This window comes from Perca flavescens, chromosome 10, assembly GCF_004354835.1.
Source record: "Perca flavescens isolate YP-PL-M2 chromosome 10, PFLA_1.0, whole genome shotgun sequence".
In the NCBI taxonomy this organism is placed as follows: domain Eukaryota; kingdom Metazoa; phylum Chordata; class Actinopteri; order Perciformes; family Percidae; genus Perca; species Perca flavescens.
This window is the reverse complement of record NC_041340.1, coordinates 30,126,350-30,137,084: the sequence shown is the minus strand read 5'-3', so window position 1 is coordinate 30,137,084 and position 10,735 is coordinate 30,126,350. Positions and strand designations below refer to the sequence as shown.

General features: G+C 46.2%; 1 pseudogene; it reads left to right on the top strand.

Moving 5' to 3' along the window:
* Positions 1-3,208: 3,208 nt before the first annotated feature.
* LOC114562454 (uncharacterized) lies at positions 3,209-7,488 on the top strand (annotated as a pseudogene).
* The last annotated feature ends 3,247 nt before the right edge of the window (positions 7,489-10,735 follow it).

Sequence of the window (10,735 nt, the reverse complement as noted above, 5' to 3'; positions counted from 1 at the left end):
TTTCCCCTGAATCGAGCAGACAGGACGGACTCCAGTTTTTCCTTCACTCAAAACAGCTCGCTGTCAAAAATAAGGTAAGCAGAGACCTGTTAATATCTAACTTCTGCACATTGAGCATAACCAAATTTTTGAGTGAAGAAGAACAAGAGTGCCGTTGGTAAATTGAATGAAATCTTAAGAGCATAAAAGAAAACTAAACAATAAAACGAAATTGCAAAATAAGAACTCTTAACAGAGTGAAAAGAAAGCCTGTAAAAAGCTCCTGGTCCACTGTGACCGGGGAGTTGGGCAACAAAAATTAGATCTAAAGAAATACTGTAAAAAGTTCCTGGTCCGCCGTGACCGGGGAGTTGGGCAACAAAAAATAAATCTAAATTAGCCTGTAAAAAGCTCCTGGTCCGCCGTGACCGGGGAGTTGGGCAACAAAAAATAAATCTAAATTAGCCTGTAAAAAGCTCTTGGTCCACTGTGATCGGAGAGTTGGGCAACAAAAATTAAATCTAAATTCGACCTGTAAAAAGCTCTTGGTTCATTGAGACCGGAGAGTTGGGCAAAACTAAAATCAAAGAGGTAAACCTTCGAAGGTTCAATGGTCTGACGAGACCTATAAATTGGCTATAAGAGATTCGTAAAAAGCTTTTGATCTACAACTGGTCGGAAAGTTGAATACATTGGGTGAAATAAAACCGTAAAAAGCTCTTGGTTAGAAAAATCGGAGAGTTGGTTTAATTTGACTTAATTAGAGGAATCGCAGTTGGTTGGTTGGTAGATACTGTAAAAAGCCAATGGTTGGTTATTCAATCGGTTGGTTGGTAGATACTGTAAAAAGCTAATGATTGTGAATTCACCGTAAAAAGCTCTTGGTTAGAAAAATCGGAGAGTTGGTTTAATTTGACTTAATTAGAGGAATCTCAGTCGGTTGGTTGGTAGATACTGTAAAAAGCCAATGATTGTGAATTCAATGCAATGACAGAAAACGTTTTACATTTCGATACGGAGGCAGATTTTGAAGTATATTGTGAAGTGAATAAAATTACTAGAGCACTGTTTGATTTTGAGGTATACTGTGAATAGGATAAAATTAATAAGGCACAGCTTGAAGTAGAAACAATTACTAGTGAAGGTTCATTGTGTGAAGTGTCCGAACGGACAGGGGAGAATACTTTAGGAAAAGAGTGAAACAGTAACAGGTAGTGGTGACGAAGTGAGTTTAGAGCTAGACTCAGATTTTGAGAGCAACATACAGCAGGACAAGAGACAGACTGACGTTACAGAGTCAAATTGACACTTTGAAAAGCAGAGACAATTGTTCGTTGAAAATATATACGGTTTCTTATATATAGTGTGTTTCGGGTGCTGTTGGGAACTGTATCATGGCATAAAGAAGTGAAAGATTGTGCATACAGTGCTGAAATGGAAGAACTGAAAGCTTTTCTGTTGGTGAAACTGGGGAAGAAAGCACCGGGGGGGCAACAGAAACAATGACAGGGAAAAAGATACTCTGTAAGTGGGAAAAGGAAGGACTGTTGGCAGACATAGCGAGAGATGAGTGTATTGAGAACTTTGAATATCAGAGCAGAGAGTCAGGCACGAGTGGCAGACACAGAATGGAAAGAAAAAGGGAGTAGTAGGTGGGGGCCTGCATGGGGGCGTAAACAAAAGAAGGCCGTGGAGAAAGATGTCACAAGGGGGCTGACTGAACTGCTGGGTAAACTGAAAAAGAAAAATTATAAGTTGGCAACATCTGGTGGCACAACTGAAGTAGTACCAGAAAAGACTAATAATAACCCAACCACAGCCACTGCCAGCGTGTACCCTTCCCTACCACAACCAACAGCACCTCCATCCTACGAGGCTATAACAGTGGTTCAAGCTCCTGTGGTGCCAGTAAAGAGAGGTGTGCTGGAAGTGAATGGAGGAGTTCTGGATCTGGACATCCCCCAACACAACGACCTGGCAAATCTGGTGAAATGCACAGCCGACCTGACTGACACAATTGACAAACTAGAAAATCAAATGGAAAACACCAGAGCAGAAATTAGCCAGCTCAAGGGGGAATCCATGGTTGGGACACAGTCACCATCAGGCCAAGGACCCCCAGGACCATCCACTTAATCACTCCAACTGCCACCATCACAATCAATGCCTCAACTCTGCCCCAACCTCAGTCCCAGAGCACTCCTAGAGGGGGTCTGCAAGTGAGACCACCTTTTGATCGATTTGTAAATGAGTATGCCCCCTCAAATAAAGGCTCCCAACACTCTGACTATACCTTCTCCAGCCACACCTCAGCGGTTAGCTTGAAGGAATCTGACGTATCCTCTACCGACGATGAAGATGAACAGCAGCACAGAATTATAAAACACTTCACCAAAAGGGGTCCCCCACACGATGGAGGCATGCAGAAACTGCAGCTGCAAGGTGTGTTTGAAGGAGAAGCGAAGGTCATGGATGAAGCAAGAAGAGTATATGACCTGAGACAGACCCCAAAAAGGGGGGGGCTGGAGCTTTCCCTATTATGGAACACCCCTCAACCAACTTCAGAGTGTATGTGCCATTCAAACACAGAGATCTGGAGGGGTTACTGGATGACCTCCCGCCAATCACCCAGGGAGCTGGACCATGGATACAAAAGTTGGAAGAACTTTGCCAGGGCCAAACCCTGGCCCTAGGAGATATGAGAGCCCTCCTCACCAGAGCCATGGGTGGTGATGAAGCCAAACGCCTGCTCAAGAGCCTCCATATCTCCAGACATGACCATGATGGAGACAATTTCGGGAACTATAGAGGAGTTGTCTGGGATGGGCTTCGTGATAAATATCCCACCAAGGCCAACCCAGAAGCCATGACAGGCTTAACCCTGAAACCAGGCAAAAACCCCATTGATTATCTTAACAGGGCTAAATCTCTATGGAGGTCAGCTTGGGGAGAGAAGTATGACCGCTCCAAGGCCTCCATCCTGCTGTGGAGAGAGAGATGCATAGCTGGTCTGCCTGAGCCAGTGCAAAAACAACTGAAACTCACCGTTTGCCTAGCTCACCTGCCAGAAGAACAATGGTTGGTGCACATCTCCCATCACACCGACCTACATCGCGAACAAACAGCCAAAGATGATGAAGAGATGCAGTAATTGACCAAAAGAGCTCTGAAGCTACAGGTCTCGAAAGCCACTGAAGAAGTTAATACCAAGAAAAAGGCTGTTAAACAAATGGCAGTACAAGACCCTGCACCTGCAAACCAGATGGGAGTCCTCTCAGACCTGTTGATCGAAGTACATGATGCAGTTAGCCAAGCAGTAGGAGATGCCATGACTCGATCCTTTGAGTGGAATGCGGGAGAAGTCGAGGACCCACTCCACTGCCTCAGTGTACATTCCTAATCCCCGGGGGAGGGCCTCTTCCAGAGGAGGTCCCCACAGGAGGGACTCCTGCTACATTTGTGGCAAACCAGGACACTGAGCTTCTCAATGTTGTTCACCTCCCAATGGATCCAGGGGAAGACGCTATTCAAGAGGAGGAAGAGGACAGTTTGCTCCCAGAGGTGGGTACAGACCACCCACACAGCAACAAACTCCACAGGTGCCTAACCAAAGCCACCTGCCCACTCAGGCTTGGATGGGAGAACAATACTGATGGGGCCCAGAGACTTCAGCCAACCAATTGGACACATATTCACCCCTGAAAGAGCCGCTCGTTGAATGCACCATAAATGGAAGGAAACACTTAATGTTGGCTGACTCTGGGGCTACATATACTTGTATCACAACTCAGCTTCCCTTATCATATGACAGCACTGTGGTGGTTGGAGTCTCGGGAACGCCACAGAAACAATTCTATACCACGCCTGTCCCTGTCACTTGGAGAACTAATTGCACCACCCATCAGTTCTTGTATGCACCAGAATGTCCAGTCGATTTACTTGGAAGAGATCTTCTCTGCAAGCTGGGCATCACCATCTACTGCAATGAAGAGGGTGTGCATGTCACCTCCACACCTCCCCCTCTCACTCCAGCCTGCAGTATTCTCCATATGGCCCCAGCCCCATTGCCACCGGAGGAACCTATCACCACAGTCTATTGGCTCACACTAGATGGCACTCTCCCACAAACACCTGCTATACAGTACCAGTATATGCAGTGGAGAAAATGGATCTCCACACTACATCCATACAAAGCACCATTGGATGACCTCCATTGCACTCTCAACTACACCATCACTCCAGATGATTGCTACGATTACGATTGAGAGGCAAACATGACACTCCTCACTCCCACCATCTCCACCACTTCCATGTTCATTGGCAAAGAAGGAGTTGCAGCTGCAGTTGACCTTACTGAACACATCCAACCGTAGTATCAACTAGGTACTGACTCAGCTCCACATATCACCCTAGCCATAGGATATGCTATGAAGCCAGATCATTGGGACCAATGGTCAAAAGAGCCCTGACATTAACGTGGGAGGAAACCTCGTTGCCACGGATATGGAAGGCTAAAGAAGAAGATATGTGGTGTATTTCCACCCCTACCACAGAAACAACTCATCCTGAAAGGAAAGAACTAGCAAGACACCATGGCCGCGAGATGACAGATCATCCAGACACAGACAGACTACTGGCCACTGTTCCTGTTGCCCTATGGACAACTGGTCCGCATGATGTGGGGCTGGTAGATACCTCGCCCATTCCTATCACATTGATAGAACCCAGTGAGGTCATCTGGAAACCACAATACAGACTCTCCCAAGACCAAACTGAGGGCATCTCTCCTACTATCGCTGGGCTCTTGGACTCTGGAGTTCTAGTCCCCACCTGGAGTGACTGGAACACACCTCTGTTTCCTGTGACAAAAGGACCTGGAAAAGGATGGAGAATGGTGCAGGACATCAGACCCATCAACCAAGCCACGGTGCCAGATGTTCGGCCTGTTCCAGACCCATACTTGGCTCTACAGAACATACATCGTTGTCACAGTTTTCTCACTGTCATTGACCTGGCCAATGCCTTCTTCTGCATCCCACTCCACCATGACTCTCAACACATATTTTCTTTCACCTTCTGTGGCACCCAGTACACCTACACCAGAATGCCCCAAGGCTACAGAGACTCTCCTGGCATTTTCAATGACGTACTCAGAGAACACCTAACCCAAATCTCTCTGCCAGAAGACGTCATCCTGCTCCAATATGTGGATGACATTCTCCTTGGTGCACCCTCCGCTGAGCTCTGCCTGCTAGCTACAGGAACCATCCTGTCATTTCTTGCATCCAAAGGTTATAAGGTCAAGAAGGAAAAAGTCCAGTGTTGCAGGAGGAAGGTTGCCTTCCTGGGAAGAGAAGTCTCTGCCACAGGTCAGACCCTATCCAGCCAACATCGAGAATCCATTCTCCAGCATCCTCGCCCAGAAACAGTACAGGACATGTTGTCTTTCCTGGGTTTGACGGGGTACAGCAGAAACTATATCCCTGATTACACCCTCCTCATCCAACCACTCAGAGACCGAGTGGCTGAAGCTGGAAACAGAAACCTAAATGCTCTCCTCCAATGGTCTCCTGAAGCTGAAACTGCCTTCTCCCTCACTAAGGAAGCACTCTCCCAGGCCACCATATTGGCTGCACCTGACTACACCATTCCATTTCATCTTGGTGTTTCTGTCAAGAACGGACATGTTCATGCCGCTCTTTTCCAGAAAAAAGGGGGAGACAGGTTAGTGCTAACCTACCACATCTCGAAATTGTACACTATTGAACAAGGACAAACATCCTGTGCTCAACATCTGGCTGCACTATTGAAAGCTGTCCAAAAAACTACCCACCTAGTCATGCATCACCCATTGCAGATCCACACGGACCACGGAGTGACCTCATTCCTGCAGAGCAATGCATTCACGTTCAGTACTGAACGAAAACTGAAAATACAGAAGGAGCTGGGACAACCCCACATCACTTTTGTAACCTCAGTCATCAATTTGGCAGACAAAATGGGACACGGAAAACCCCACAGCTGTGAAGAAGTGGCAGCACAAGAACTGAAACTCAGGCCAGACCTGAAAAACGAACCTCTGTCAGATACACAACATTGGCTGTACACAGATGGATGCTGCTACAAAGGAGAAAATGGAAATGTGGCTGCTTATGCGGTGATGGAACAACACGCAGACGGTACACACACCGAAGTGGACTCAGGAATAATACCACAACCTGCATCAGCACAAATGGCTGAAATATTGGCACTCACAAAAGCACTGCAGTGGTCAGAAGGGAAAAGGGTCAATATCTACACAGACTCAGCATACGCACATGGAACGGTGCATATAGATGGACCACAATGGCAGAAGAGGAATTTCCTGACCACCAGCAAGACTCCTGTCAAGCACAAGGATCAACTGGTAACCCTACTGGAAGCAGTAAAAGCGCCAGCAGCAGTGGCGATAATGAAGTGCAAAGGACATGACAAAGCAGACACAAGGGTGGCAAAAGGAAATGAAGCAGCAGACCAAAGAGCCAAAGAAGTTGGAAGGTACACTCCCAGACAAATGACACTGTAACCAGAGGGAGGACCAACAGAACTAACCACAGAAAACATAAAAGACATCTAAGAAGAGGGAGAGAGAATATGAACATTCAGAATGGCGGAGAAAAGGAGCATGCAAGGATAAAGATGGCATTTGGATGTCACACACTGGACACATAGTGGCTCCGGCAAAGCTATGTCGACTATTGTTCCCAACCATGCACGGCCCCACCCATGAGGGAACCAGAAGAACCCTTACAAACATGAAAGAACTATGGTGGCACCCATGGATGTCAGACATCATCACCAACTTTGTGGAAGAATGTGACACATGCAACAAACACAATAACAAGAAACCATTCAAGGCCCCAGCAGGAAAATTCCTTGTGCCTACAGTCCCTTTCAAGACATCACCATAGATTTCACAGATATGGGGCCAGAGAACAGAGTAGGGGGAAAAAGGTATCTCCTTGTAATGGTAGACAGATTCACAAAATGGGTTGAAGCGATACCAAGTAAAGATGAAACAGCACAGACAGTTGTAAAATGGCTGAAAAATTAACTAGTACCCAGATATGGCTTACCACGCATAATAAGATCAGACAATGGATCTCATTTTGCTAACAAACATCTACAGAAAGTAGAAGAGGCATTAGGGATCATACACAGATATGGGTCAGTTTATCATCCACAATCACAGGGATTAGTGGAGAGGGCCAACCAGACACTGAAAAGAAAAATCGCTAAAGCATGTGAAGGTACAAAACTAACATGGGTAGAAGCACTGCCGTTAGCTCTTATGTCCATGCGCAGTTCCCCAGGATCCGACACACAATAATCTCCTCATGAGTTACTGACTGGAAGAAAAATGCCAGGCCCACCCAGGGATGGAGGTCATATGCCATCCCTGGATGTGTGTAAACCAGAATATGATGACTACATGAAGGCATTGACCAGTCTTACTTCAGTTTTATCTGAACAGGTCGCCAGAGCACAGACCCCGGGAGAAGAGGAGCCCCGGAGCAGTGTCAAGGTAGGTGACTGGGTGCGAGTGAAAGTCCACAAGAGAAAGTGGACCGAGCCCAGGTGGCTTGGACTGTACGAAGTGAGGGAGGTTACCTCACACTCTGTCCAAGTAAAAGGCCAGGCAGGAGCTGCTTGGCACCACCTGACACATTGTGCCCCAGCACCTACACCTTCCCATGATTTAAGGGAAGTTAGAGCTGATTTGATCAACAATGCCACTCCCGTTCAAACTTAGGCAATCAGGCCAAGGGAGTGAACCCAGACAAAAATACTACTATGGATGCACATGGAAAGTCTGGGTAGGTATGCTAATATCTACAGCCATACTTGTTATGTTGTTATTTTGGTTCATAGATACCAAATATGACAGAGGAAGAAGGGAGGTTCAGGTGACTAGAACAAAGGGACAGATCACATTGTCATTTATTAGGGGACACACAAGCACAGCCCTATTAGACCTATGTGACATAGTGCCATGCACCACCAAAGACAGAAGAGAGGAAGTCATATACATATGCGTCACGACCAACTTAGACAAGTGGTGTAGCAGTTGGAAGTGTGCCATAGCTAACACAGGCTCAGATTGGGGAAATGTGGGATGTGAACCATATGATACAATGCACCTTACGATAACACATAGGGACCTGAAATCCAGACTGAGTGTAGGTAGAAAGCAGAAAGGACGATGCCAGGAACAGAAATGTAATCCTATATATGTGACGTTGAAGGATCCAAAACCAGAGGATGCAGGGACTTATGTTATGGGATTGTATGCTGAAGGGAAAGATCCATTAGGACAGTTCATCATTCGAGTCACAGACCTATGAACACAGGTATGGGTGTCCTGAAAGACTTTAAAGGGCCATTAGTAAAATATTTGAAGCTAGAGGACTTTACCATTGAGGAAAGGTTGGAGATGGAAACTGGTTTCACACCCTCAGGTAACACGTGGCTCAAAATGATGAAATATACTGCTAGAACGCATAAAATGTCTGACTGCGTTATCTGTGCTAAAGCAAGACCTCATTTGGGGACAGTACCATTCCCACTCTCACCTGTGGACGACCTTATTGGTTATTGTATTTTAAGTCTTTACAGTGATGTGACCATGGAAAGTGATGTCTGCAGGACCCTGTCTCTCCTGTATCCCAGAGTGCGTGCAATACAACCGCCTCCAGGAGTGGTCGCCTACCCTGGTAACTATACTTGCATCACATAACCCAACAGCTCTACCATGAATGTGGGACACCTACCTAAGAAGTTTTGTATGTACACCTACAACACATCTTCGTTCGTTCCCAATGTCACACAGTCAATGTTTAACAATCAGAGTAAGGGACTCGCTGATGTCTGGTGGATGTGTGGGACACAGCCCCGCCTTAGACCATCCTTACCTACTAAATGGGGGGGAACCTGCGCCTTAGTGTCCCTATTATTGCCGATTACCATGCTTCCTATTAGCGCAGGGAAGCTAGAGGAGACAGTACAGTCTACCTACCACAAACATTCCTTGAAGAGGGCTAAAAGAGACACTGACTTGGGTTTTGGTACATGGGGAGATCCAAGCACCCCGTTCGGGTCTATAGATAGTAGGGTGTATATAGATGCAATTTGAATACCAAGGGGTGTACCAGAAGAGTTCAAAGCTCAGAATCAGATAGCAAAGGGTTTTGAGTCTATACTGCCCTGGATAACTACAAACAAGAATGTGGACTGGATAAATTATATATACTACAACCAGCAGAGGTTTTTGAACCGGACTAGGGATGGCCTGAGGGGTGTGTCCGAACAATTAGCTGCCTCCTCACTCATGGCATTTCAGAACCGTATGGCACTGGACATGTTGTTGGCAGAAAAAGGGGGTGTGTGCCACATGTTTGGAGATGCTTGTTGTACATTTATTCCCAATAATACTGCCCCGGATGGTAGCATCACTAGAGCCTTGGAGGGGTTGACCTCTCTAGCCAATGAACTAGCAGAGAACTCGGGTGTGGCTGAGAACCCCATCACCAGTTGGCTGAAGGACGTTTTTGGCAAATACAAAGCAATTGTGCTCTCCATGCTTATGTCCGTGGCAGTTTGTGGGCATATTGGTGTGTTGTGGATGCTGTTGCATCCCTTGTTGTCGCACTCTGGTGAACAGATGGATTGATGTGGGTTTGACCAAAAAAGATCCCCAGAAAGATGCTCCTCCAGCCTACTCCATGCCCCTGTTGGGGATGGAGGATGGTGATGAGACTGATTCGGACAATGAAGGAAGTGAATCACCGATGTAATGCTATGCTATATTAATCTTGCTTCTTCTTCCCTTAGTGCGGCCAATTATTTACCAGTTTGAGGACCATATAATCCTAAACTTAGTAGTATTCACACCTGTGGTGTGAAAAGGGGGATCTGTAAGAAATAAAAATAATCAGTCAAGCTGGCTATGCTTTATGAGGATACAAATCATAGTTGAATTATAGTTGTGTGTTTAGTGGAAGAGCACTGTGACAGCTTAGTCATGCAAAATGAGAAAAGGATACTGTTGTACGTGCAGAAAGCAGCACTGTATGACGGTGGTCAGAAAGCAACAAGAGTGCAGCAACAAAGTTAATATCAGTTTGACCATGAGAATAAGTTACTCCTCAACCTGTGACAGACAACAGCAGCGCATTGTTCTCTCTGACCATCAGCATAGTTAAAGTCTGCCTAAGAACTGATGAAGAGGGCGTGTGCCAAAAGACAGTGCACCAACCAGGGGAGGCTAAGTCTAAACCACGGTACTCCAACTTTTAATAAACAAATCAAAATGCTCTCAGAGACTGATATATGAATGTATAAGCCAGAAAATTCAGTCTGATGAGAGAAGCCTGTGTGCCTGCTCAATTGGACCAGTGTACACATTTATGCCCTTATGATTTTACTTAAATACTTGTTAAACTTTTAAATCCTCTCTTGCCTACTTAGTGGATTTTGGGACCACGTGTGATTTAGAAATTACCCCGACATTGGAGTTCCGTGTGGCGCATTCGCACAGGACAAGCAGAGACTGCTTTTACTTGAATATATTGAAATATACATTCCTGCCCGAGAGTTGGGCAACGTTACCCTGAAGCGCCTGAAGGACAGGCACATACCCCATCATCCCTGCTGCAGCTGCACCCACACCATCACCCTCAGACAAAGCCGCGGGTGGAGCGCGTAGACTCTGAGACGG